Genomic DNA, 12,705 nt, shown 5'->3' with positions numbered 1-12,705 from the left:
GGGCAGATGGAGTTCAACCCAGATAAATGTGATGTGGTTCATTTTGGTAGGTCAAATAGGATGGCAGAATATAGTATTAATGGTAAGACTCTTGACAGTGTGGAGGATAAGAGGGATCTTGGGGTCTGAGTCCATAGGACACTCAAAGCAGCTGCGCAGGTTAACTCTGTGGTTAAGAAGGCATACATCAATAGTGGGATTGAGTTTAAGAGCCGAGAGGTAATGTTGCAGCTATATAGGATCCTGGTCAAACCCCACTTGGAGTACTGTGCTCAGTTCTGGTCACCTCACTACGGAAGGATGTGGAAACCATAGAAAGGATGCAAAGGGTGCAGAGGAGATTTACAAGAATGTTGCCTGGACTGGGGAGCATGCCTTATAAGTTGAGTGAACTTGGCCTTTTCTCCTTGAAGTGACGGAGGATGAGAGGTGACCTGACAGAGGTGTACAAGATAATGAGAGGCATTGATCGTTTGGATAGTCAGAGGCTTTTCCCCATGGCTAAAATGGCTAGCAGAAGAGGGCACAGTTTTAAGGTGCTTGGAAGTAGGTACAGAGATGTCAGGGGCAAGTTTTTTATGCAGAGTGGTGAGTGCGTGGAATGGACTGCAGGTGACAGATACGATAGGGTCGTTTAAGAGACTCCTGGATAGGTAAATGCAGCTTAGAAAAATAGAGGGCTATGGGTAACCCTAGGTAATTTCTAAGGTAGGGACATGTTTGGCACAGCTTTGTGGGCCAAAGGGCCTGTACTGTGCTGTAGGTTTTCTATGTTTCTAAAATCAAGTGTTGATGGCAAACCTCTGCACCCGAAAATGTGGGTTCCTTTAAAAATTAAAAAAAGGGGTAAGCACATAGCACGGCACATGGACAGGCCCTTCAGTTCGTGATGACAATGAAAAACTTAAACTAATTCTGTCGTCCTCCATTCCCTTCATGTTCATATGCCTGGCCCCAATGTCTTATACTAGCGTTTCTGCTTCCGTCACTTTCCCCAGCAGCCCATTCCAGGCACCTACCATTCTCTGGAAAAAAACTTGTCCCGCACATCTCCCTTAAACTTTCGCCCCTCTCACTTTAAAGTTACGCCTTCTAGTATGTTAAATTTCTAACCTGGGAAAGAGACTGTGACTAATTTCGGAGTTAGGACCGTTAATCCAGGCGGGCATGGGGACAAGCAGCCGAATACAACCTCGTGGGTACTACGAACAAACAGCAGCCGTTGGAAATCTAGGTGGGCTTTAGGACCTAGCAGCCGCTGATAACATCGCAGGTGCCCGAACCGAGCGGTGATTGTAACACGGTCGGCGCTAAGACCCAGCAGCCCGCGGTAATCTCACGGGCGCCAAGACCCAGCAGCCTATGGTAATCTCGCGGGCGCCAGCACTGAATAGCCGGTCAATGACCTCGCGAGCGACAGGACCAAGCAGTTGACGGTGGTGACCCGGGCAGGCGCTTGGGATCAACCCCCACCACCTCCATCAACAGCTGGTGGTAATACGGCGGGTATCAGGACCTGGCGGTGCTCCCGCCTAGAGGCAGTCAAGTCCCCCTCAGAAGCGCCGAACTGTGTGCGAGGATCTGGCTGCGTCGGAGCCACCGTTGGCCGTTTGAAGGTGGTAAGTACCAGCGCCCCGGGCCCGCTTGGAACTGCACGGTCTGATTCCTCTCCCTGCAACCCGAGAATGCCCACACAGCCTGGTTCCGGCCCGGCTTCAAACGCTGCGCCAGGCCAGGCGAGACCCACCGAGTGGCAGGGAAGAGGCAAATCGAGAGGCGGGGCTGCAGGGAGCCTCAGGCGGGGCCTATGAGCTCCATGGGGAGGGATTTAAAGGTAACCAGGCAAAGTTTTACTGGATCGTCCCAGCAAAACTACTCCCAGTTGGGCTGAAGCCATGATACCCACCCTTGTGAAAGTCAATCTGATCGTCATTCAGCCCTGGACCGCTCCATGATGCTGTTCAGTTCACACTCCGTGTATTTGTCACTGTTTGTTGCAAAAGGCTGTTTACCCATTAGTTAATTTATTAGTCTTCATGATGTTTTGAGATGAACATCATTAGCGTGGGTAGTCTTTGAAACTTCGTTTATTTTGAGAGTCGCGAATCCTGTTTTTATAGTGAAACAGAATCTAATGTTGGACAAGGACATAGTTCCTAGGGTAGTAGTTCTTACTATGGACTTGAGTACAAAAATCCAGGCTGGATAGAAAGGATGGAGGCTGCCTATCAGTTTAGATGTTAAACGGAAACTCTATGCCATAGAGGGCTTATTTTCACTTGGATATTTTTCCTCATACTTTTCACATGGATGCAAAATACATTTTGTTAATGTTGCAAGATGGTATGGAACTTGAGAAAGTCTAGGCTGTATGGAGTTGAGCCACTGAATGATGGATTAGGCACAGAGCTAAGTAACTGTTTTGAAGAAGAGCTGTGTTATATCTATTGTTCTGGTTGCTGTTATACTTTAAGCATAGACACGAGATTTTGCAGACGCTGGATAATGTTATACAGTACATTAATCAATTGCTTGGGTTGGCTAAAGGTATTGTTTGTATGAGTATATTGTGGACAAATTGTCAGCTTTGCAACAATAGGTACACTTGGATGCCTTGAGGTTGTGAAAGCAGGCCTGTCTCTTAGTGGCTGGAGTCTCATTCATGGATGGCAGCCACTCTCCAGTGTTCTATGGAAGTGGTTCATTTGTAGAAACAAGAGACTTCAGATGCTGGAATCTGGAGTAACTCAGTGAGTCAGGCAGCATCTATGGAGGGAAATTGCCAAATGAAGGATCTTGACCCAAAATGTCAACAATACATTTGCCCTAATAGATGCTGCCTGACCTGATGAATTTCTCCTGTTCTCACATCATTAATGTTATTAGCTAAAAGTCAGGACTAAGAACTTGGTTTGTTTAATAGAGTGAACACAGAACATGGATCATGGAAAATTCAGGTGAAATATTGAAGGTTTTAATCCTGTCCTTGGAAACTAAGATGATAGTGTGGAGTCACGAAGAATGCAGATTCTGGAATCAGTAAATGTACGACAAAGGAAATCTGTGGATGAATGTTTGGCTAGCAAGTGCTGTGGACAAAGACCAATGAGGACGAGGGCTGGTAGTGAGTTCCTCCAGGTTTGTGGATCCCGGAGTCAGGTCCGTGCTGGCAGGAGGCACGGAGAGCTGGTGATTCCCGAGGTATGCAAGTCAGCGAGTCTGGAGTTCAGGATCCTATCATCTACAAATCCTGGAGTCGATACTGAAAGTTGATTCGACGTCTAGAAGTTGAGGCCCAACGGCCAAAGTCCTGGTTCTGGGTGCCCACTGAGGAAGTCAGAGGCCCAGCGTTCACGAGTCTGCTGGAGGTCTGGAGGTGGCCTATCCTGGGGTTGGAGGACTCTGTGTGAGAGGGTGGGAGGGAGGAACGGTGCTTGTTTTGCTGTAATTTTTTTGTTGTTATTTGCGTTGATCTGCTGAACATCTGGAATGTGTGGCAACACTTGCTGACTGTCCTCAGTACATCCTTGGGTTATATTAGTTGTTAACATAAATGGCGCATTTCTCTATATGTTTTAATGTACATGTGATATATAAATTAATCTGATTCAAGAACAACACAACAGGTGCTAGAGGAAGTTGGTGGGTCCTAGTCCTTATTCCTCCATAGATGCTGCCTGACCCCAAGATGATTTATGCTGAGTTATTTGGTTGAGGGGATGGTGGAGGAGAGCTGGACCATTAATAACGATGACCACTGCTGGAAGTGCAAATATGTGAATTTTGAATATACACTAAACGAGATTTGGTATGATATCCTCCAGGGTTGAACGGCCCATCAGTGATGGCTCTTTGGATTGGCATGTTGAATGTTCCTTGAGTGAAATAATAGATGGCAGAACTCTTACAAAAGTCTGTTCTTGATAAAAGATCCCTGGTGCTAACAGTTCTGAACCAAGATTAACCACGTTAGTTTATCATTGATTATGATGCTCTTAAAATTATTAAAATCATTACTGTCACATCTTCTAGCACCATCTGAGTTCTATGGAATTTAGTTCCTCATACTGAGTCTGAGGTAGTCTGTTCTTCTCTGCACTAATTGCATTGGTGATAAAATTTCTGTAATAGAATTATTTTCCCAATCAACTTTTAGAAAGCAACGTAGTAGTTATTTAAGCGTCAGCTGAACATATATATCTTATCAGTTATAGGCATTGTTATGGTTGGAGAAAATGAACTATTTATGTGAAATCTATGTTGTATCCGGTGGACAAGGATTCTGTTAATTTAGTTAAAATTCTGATTAGTGGACATTCATTTTATTTTTGCATTTATCTACCTAACTTGTATTTAGGCTTATTTAAGTAAAAACATGAACACAAAACAGTTTCTGAGAATTAATGTGTTGAGGAGTACCTTCCTTTTATTGTCTTAGAACAATAATATCTAAGATTGAGTTTCATCTTTGTAATTGCTTTCAAATTTTCATCAAAGACATGCTCAAAATAAAGTAATTGCAGTTTGATTTTTGAAGCAACTATTGATATATTCGTCCCTTTACCAAATTCTTTCACCTGTTCTGGCATTTACATCTTGGTGCCTTTGATCCCATCACTGAGCTCTTAAATTCTCACCCCCCCCCCCCCCCACCTGCTTTCTCTGTATCTTCATCCCCTAACTTTTTCCAATTCTGATGAAAGGTGTTTCTCTACAGAGACTGAACATTTCCAAGTTTCTGCTTCATTTCAGGTTTCCTACATCTGCTTTGGAATGTTTCCCAAAAATGTTTTTGAAGGTGCAACTCTTGGTGTGCTGAAACAAAAGATCAAATTTATATTTTGATCAAAGTCTTTTCTGTGGCAGGTCGCATCTGCAGTGTTGTAGTCTGAGCTAATGTTTTCAATGCAGCATTGAAGGAATGTTACATTTTTAATGATTTTGTCTTTTGGAGACAGCATTAATCTATGCCCCTGTTGGATGGATGTCACAGGGTTCATGAAACACAAATAGTATTAGAAGGTCCTTAGTGTTCCTAGCTAAAGTTTTTTTTGGCAAACTAACACCATTCAAGTAGATTGTGTAATAATTTAATTAAGTGCGTTTTGTGGAAACTTTGTGCAAATTGTCTATGAGCCTTGGGACACAGGATAAGAAGTTTCATATTCACTTTTTCTAAGGCAGAGTGATGGAAGTACAGTGGATTCACTTTAATTGGGACACATCGGGACCAGTATATTTTGGTCCTATTAAGTAGCTGCCTTGATTAGCTGAAGTTTCCTGGAAATAATAAAAAGGCAGAAATAAAACAAACTCCTGTTTAACTGAGTAACAAATTATGTATTTAAATGAAATATATATAAAATACTTAAAATTCTTCATAGTTCCTAACCTGAAGTAGTGAAATCATTTCATTTTCACTCATGGCTGTTTCTGGTATCTCTAAACCTGAATGCTTGAAACCACAGTGAGCAAAACAGTTCTGAATTACTGCTTATTTCTTGCTAACTATCAGTGACAAAAATCACTGCTTTTTGAACACAAGCACACACAAATGACTGCTCTAAGTGTGGTGTAGTGTCTAACGGCCACATGAGTGCACGCAACTGGCGCTTGTTAGAAACTGTAGCAGGATACAATATACCTCAACATCATTTTGTTGTTTTCTCTAGTGTCATTATGTTTGCATAGTTGTTCATTACAGTTAATGGGGCTTCCAGCGAATTGCAAAACAGGTAATTTTATTCTTCATCAATGTTTTGCTTAGAAAATTTTATTTTTCATGTTATGCTACTGTGGGAAATTTGATACTTTTAATGACACAATTAAGTTAATATTTTCAATTTTCTACATTATGCAGCGTATACTTGATTGGTAGTAGTGTGATCACTCAAGCCGAGTATGATGTTCTCCAAACAGTTTGTCTATTGGTGGTTCCTCCGGTAGAGGCTGTAGAGGCCAATCTGGGATCCACATAACCGGGATGTTTGGGTGGGTTCCCTTAATGGAAAATGCCTGTGCATTATTTTGTTTAACATGGGGAGGCTGATGCACAGGCAGCTACTGCACTATCCTTGACAGATTGGGGTCAGGGTCCAGTGATGTGAAATGCAATACGACTGGGGACCCTTTACTGCTGCATTGTTCCTCCATCTTCACTGCAGTTGTGATGTGTCATTATCTCTACCATTGAGGTCTTGGTTGGATTGCTGTTTGTCTGGAAGAGCTCAAGTCCTGGTACCAGGCAAAAAAACATTTTCCTTAATGTCAACAAGACAAAGGAGATGTTTATTGACTTCAGGAGAACTTGCACCCGTCACACCTGCTTTACCCCTTGGCGGCACAGCAGTGGAAATCAAGCAGTTTCAAATTCCTGGAAGTGCACATCTCGCACAACCTCTCATGGTCCCAGAGCACGTTCCACACAGTCAGGAAAGCTCACTAACGCCTCTACTTTCTGAGGAGGCTGAAGAGAGTTAGACAATGTATATCTATACTCACATCTTACTACAGATGTGCAGTAGGGAACATCCTAACAAACTGCATCACTTTACAGTATGGAAACTGCACTGCAGCAGACAGGAAGGCTCTACAACATATCCTCCGTGGATTGTCACCTTGTGGTGACTCAGCAATTTTTACCATTTACAAAAGGAAAGGCGATCAATCTGAATGCGGAAACTATCGTGGAATTTCCCTGTTAGCAACAGCAGGAAAGATCTTCACCCGCATCATGAACAACTGGCTCAAGCCTTTAGCTGAGAAGATCCTTCCGGAGATACAAGCTGGTTTTAGACCATCATGTGGAGCAATCGACATGATCTTCGCAATGCGACAACTACAAGAAAAATGTTGTGAACAACTTCAACCTTTGTACATGGTATTCATTGACCTCACCAAAGTATCAAGGGAACTCCTATGGGATGTCCTGTCCACCTATGGATGCCCTGAAAAGTACATTTGAATCCTGAGACGACTCCACGATGGCATGCTTGTGACAGTCATGGTCAGCAATAGTAACTGTGAGCCTTTTCAAGTCAGATCAGGAGTAAAACAGAGATGTGTGATTGCCTCAACTTTGTTCACCATCTTCATTGTGACAATCATCCACATCATCAAGGACAACCTACCCCCAGGAATCGAAATTGTCTACAGAACAGATGGCAGACTTTTCAATCTTGCCCGTCTCAAGTCCAAAAACAAGACATCCATGAGTTCCCTCATCCAGGTCCAATATGCAGATAACAACAGTGTTGCAGCTCTTTCAGAAAACCACCTACAACAGATTCTGACTGCCTTCAACCGTGCATACACGAAACTTGGACTTATCATCAATTCCAAGGATACTCAGATCATCTACCAACTGTCATCAACTGAGACAAATTGGATAGAACCATCAATTCAACTTGGTGAAATAACTCTGGAAAACGTGGAACACTTTCCGTATCTTGGAAGTCACCTCTCCTCCAATGTCAACCTTAATGACGAGATCCAACATCGTCTTAAATGTACTGGAACAGCTTTTGGATGTCTCCGAACAAGTCTTTCGTGATCATGACATCTGAACAGACACCAAAATGTTAGTGTACAAAGCAATGGTGATTCCAACGCTCCTGTATGCATCAGAAACCTGGACAATGTACCGACGACATCTGAAGGCACTTGAAAAGTTCCATCAACACTGTCTTTGAAACATCTTAAATATCAACAGGGAAGATAGAAGAACTAACATTAGTCTGCTAAATGAAGCAAGAACAACAAGCCTTGAAGCCTACGTCATCAAGAACCAACTAAGATGGAGCGGTCATGTTGTTCGGATGAAAGACGAATGTCTGCCGAAACAAATCTTCTTCTCCCAGCTTAAAGAAGGTAAACGTAAAAGAGGCAGACACCAGAAGAGATTCAAAGACATCTTAAAAGCCAACATGAAGAAATGTAACATCGACATCAACAATTGGGAAACTAATGCTAAGGATAGGAAACTCGGCAAGCCATCATCCGAGAAGGAACAGCAACTTTCGAAGCCAACAGATGTGCAGAATTAGAAGAAAATGGAAAGAGAGACAGCAACAACCAAAGCCCGATCTGCCATCTGGAACTACTTGTCCTGAATGCGGAAGAATTTTCAAAACCAAGATTGGATTCAAGCCACTTGAGAGCCCATAAATAGATCAACGGAATGAAGACCATCATCCTTGACCTCGAGGGATAGCCACGATGACAACCACATCGCATCACTGGCACCAGCCTACCTGCTATCAAGGACATGTATACAGAAAGGTATTGGAAAAATGAAGGATCCCACACACCTTGCTCATGGACTATTTATCCCACTCCCACCAGACTCAGAAACAGTTACTTTCCCTGAGCAGGAAGGCTGATCAACATGTCCACCCACTAACCCACCCCTAACATGCTCTCCACCACTGTTACTTTATCATTTCTTGTAAGAGTAGTTATGTATTTATATTTATTGTGTTTTTTAATTATTGTTTTCTTTATGTTCTTGTGCTGAATCAGATCCGGAATAACAATTATTTCATTCTCCTTTATACATGTACTGGAAATGACATTAAACAATCTTGAATTTTGAACCTTACCCTTGACCATACTGCTGTGGGTGACCCTACCAGGGTCTAAGCTCCAGATGGCATCACTCTTGGGACCTCAGAAACTCACAAGCCTCTTCACCCATGACAAGGTGATGATCCTCAGAGAAGAACTTGAGTGATTAAAATGCAGTTCACATGACCAAGAGCTCAGCGATTAGATTACTGTGTTGAAACTACTTGTACGTATCCATTGTTCCTTACAATGTTCTGTCTGAATAGAATAGATTTCGGTGAGGATGGTTATGATGTGCAGTGGCAAACAACAAACCAACATGTTGATGTCCTCATCCTTAAAATCAGGATTTAAGAAGATTTAAATATCACAATTTGAAAACATTTGGTTTGCTCATAAATGTGTTAGTACTTTTGTTTTACAATTTGCTAACGTTTAAGAATCGTGGAGTGAACATAGTGCAGAACTACAATCTGAGTCTGCACTGACTGTCATGCAGGTGTTTACACTAATCCTGAATTAATCTCAATTTTTATTCTTAGCAGCTCCATCCAGGTTGTACCACTTATTCTGGACACTGCAGGGACAATTTACACTGACAAATTAACCTGCCAACCTGCACACCTTCAGGATGTGGGAGGAAACCAGAACATCCAGAAGTAACTCATTGGGTAAAAGGGAAATATTCAAGCTCCATGTAGGTAGCACCCAAGGTCATGATTGAATCCTAGTCTCTGTGGCTGCAAGGCAGCAGCTCTATAAGGTACACCACTGGGTCGCAGAGTTCACTGTTTTTATTTGTAAATAATGAATACGGGTGTCACATTATCTCAGCACAGATATGCTTTGTCCATTTATCATCATGTGGTGCTTTCAGTTTGTTGTTTTCCTTAATGAAAGTGCATGATTCGGTTCCAGCTTGGTAAATTGGCAATATTCACGCAGTGGCCACTTTATTGGGTATAGCTGTACATCTCATTAATGCAAATATCTAATCAGACAATCATGTGACAGCAACTTAATGCATAAAAACATGTAGGTGTGCCAAGAGGTGTGGTCAGTTGTTGTTCAGAACAAACATCAGAATGGGGGGAAAATGTGATGACCATGGAATGGGTTTTGGTGCCACAAAGGGTGATAGGAGTATCTCAGAAGCTACTGATCTCTCAAGATTATCACACACGACAGTCTGTAGAGTTTATATGGGAATGGTGTCATAAGCAAAAAAAACATCCAGTGAGTGGCAGTTCTGTGGGCAAAAATGCCTTGTTAATGAGAGGGCAGAGGAGAATGGCCAGTCTGATTCAAGCTGACAGAAAGGGGTTGCCAATGTAAATGACCATGTGTTACAACAATGGAGTGCATAAGAGCATCTCTGAGTGCACAGTATGTTGTACCTTGAAGTGGATGGGCTAAAGCAGCAGAAGACCACCCTGGGTTCTACTCCTGTACCTAATAAAGTGACCACTGAGTGTATACAGACTAATATGAGGTTCCTGTAGTGCATGTGCAAATCCATTCAACTTTAAATGTAACTTTACAATCTAGAAGTTGATATATTATTCCTTAGCACCGGTTGTTGACATCATTATGCATACTGTCTTAGAAACTATGTTATGGATATTGTATATCAGAAACCTGATCTTAGTTCTAATATCCTTTTTTTTCTGTTTCTAGGACTTTGCTGTGCTTGTTTGCTGCTACATTTGTACATATTACAACAGTGAATAGAATTCTGAAACAAAATTCATTAGCTGTGAGGTTGTAAACAGTGCTATGTATATGGTTTGGGGGCTCAGCTGTTGCTGTGTGCGTGAGAGGTGATGTCTGAAAATGAAAAATGATCTTTGACACATTTTGACTTGGAAAAGCCGTTGAAGTACCTATTCATGAAATCAGTCCCTTCCTTTCTGATTTGAGAATCTGGTCTCACTGAGGAGAAAGTAACCTAGCTTGATTTATAAATGTAATTAACAATCTAGTAATGAAATTGTAAATTTCAAAGCCAAGTAACATTTTGGCACCTTATTTCAAATATTCGTTCTTAATGTGTGAACTTCTTTCTTGAACTCACCATCAGAATTGGAGGACTCTGCGCAAATTTTGATCTAGCCTTGACTCCACTATCATTCACCTGAAGCTTGTGGTGTTTCCAATGAGAATGTTAGCCTTGATCAAATGTGTAGTCAGTTTAACCGTGAGGGCACTGAGATCAATTGTTCCACCCTTCCCAGTTACAGCAACTAATTTTACAGAGCATGATTGAAGCAGAGAATTTTCTGGTCTGTTTCAGCTGTGCCTTGTGTCACTCACCACCTAACTGCAGATCAGAGGGTAGAGGATTTCTGATTATTTTTTAATCAGCAGAGGTAAAGGGTTGTTTAAAAATGTGCTTGGTTACAGCAGGAGGGATTTTTTTTCATATAAGGTTTAAAACAAAGACTGAAGGAATACATTTGTTGAGGGTACTCTGTCAACAGTTCTGTCTGACCTCCATCATGTACTATTCCAATAATTCCTGATAGGTTGCCTGTGGTGAGAGAATGTCTGGATTGTACACTAGTCAGCAGAAAACTCTTAACTTAAAAAAAATATGCAGTTGAGTTATTTTGGCTTCTGAAACTGGTGCTTCCATGAAGCATAATGCAATATCAGTATTAGACTTTGAAGTGTATTGTTAACAGTTTTTTCTCTTATCTTCCCCCTTTGCCTGAATTTATGTGGGGCTTCTAAATCAGAGGAAATGTGACTTGAACTCCTAATCTGGACTGGCATTCCAGAGAACAATCCTAAGAAAGCATCTGATCACCAAATCCAAGCTCCAACACAATATTCAAGTTTGCTGATGATATCACTGTTATGGGCCATATCAAAAGTGGTGATGAATCAGCATATAGGAGGGAGATTGAAAACTTGGCTGAGTGGTGTGATAATATCAACCTCTCATTCAATATCAGCAAAACTAAGGAACTGATTGTAGACTTTAGGAGAGGGAAATCAGAGGCCGTTGAGCCACCTCCATCAGAGGTGGAGAGTATCAGTAACTTTAAATGTCTGGGTGTTACTATCTCCGAAGACCTGTCCTGGGCCCATCATATAAATATAATTGCAAAGAAAGCACAAGAGCGCCTCTACTTCCTCAGGAGTCTGCAGAGATTCAGCATGTCATCAAAAACCTTGACAAGCTTCTAGATACGTGGTGGAAAGTGTTCCGATTGGCTGCATTATGGCTTTTTATGGGACAGCAATGCCTTTGAATGGAAAATCCAACAAATTTGGCACAGTAAGTCATGGGTAAATCCCTCCCAATCATTGAGTGCATCTACATGAAACTTACTGTAGAAAAGCAACATCCATCATCAAAGATCCTCACTACCCAGGCCATGCTCTTTTTTCGCTGCTGCCATTAGGTAGAAGGTACAAGAGCCTCAGGACTTGCACAACCAGGTTCAAGATCAGTTACTACCCCTCAACCATCAAGCTCTTGTTCAGGAGTGGATAACTACATTCATTCTACTTCTGGGGTTCCCACAATCGATTGTCTCAATTTAAGGACTCTTTATCTTGTTATTTCATGCTCGTTATTTATTGCTATTTTATCTATGTTTCCATTTGCACAGTTTCTTGTCCATTGATTCTGTTTACAGTTACTGGTCTATGGATTTGCTGAGCATGCCCGCAGAAAAAGAATCTTGGGGTTGTATGTGATGATGTGTATGTATTCTGATAATAAATTTTACTTTGAACTTTGATCTGCAGTCTTTCGGATAAGTTGTTAAACTAAGAAACTGGCACCCTTGGCTGGGTAGTGCAAGGTCACTTGTGGCTAACTTTTTACTTTGAATTAGCTTATTTAGTGCTTGACGTTTTAGATCTTCCTGGATTTAAGTATGCCTTGATACTATACAGAGTAGTTCTTATCTGAAAGTTTTTAACTACGTTAATATCTTTTAGTAGATAAGTCATATTCATGTGCATTTATTTTCTGTAATATGGATTGTAAAATCAAATCACATGTTTTTTGTTGTATCTGCTAATCTTTTGAACTGAAAAAATTGACAGTTTGACATTGGGGTGGCTTTATACAATAGATTTCCATGATCTGGGGATTAAGTTCATGTGACTTAAAATGATTGAAAA

General features: G+C 41.5%; 1 long non-coding RNA gene across 1 annotated transcript in view; it reads left to right on the top strand.

Moving 5' to 3' along the window:
- The first annotated feature begins 911 nt into the window (after nucleotides 1–911).
- The window catches only part of LOC132384843 (uncharacterized), a 159,179-nt gene continuing 147,385 nt past the window's right edge, over nucleotides 912–12,705 (top strand). The window contains exon 1 of the long non-coding RNA XR_009509014.1: nucleotides 912–1,619. This is a non-coding gene — a long non-coding RNA (uncharacterized LOC132384843). The remainder of the gene's footprint in view (nucleotides 1,620–12,705) is intronic.

This window comes from Hypanus sabinus, chromosome X1, assembly GCF_030144855.1.
Source record: "Hypanus sabinus isolate sHypSab1 chromosome X1, sHypSab1.hap1, whole genome shotgun sequence".
Classification (NCBI taxonomy): Eukaryota; Metazoa; Chordata; class Chondrichthyes; order Myliobatiformes; family Dasyatidae; genus Hypanus; species Hypanus sabinus.
This window is presented reverse-complemented; position numbering and strand designations above follow the sequence as displayed.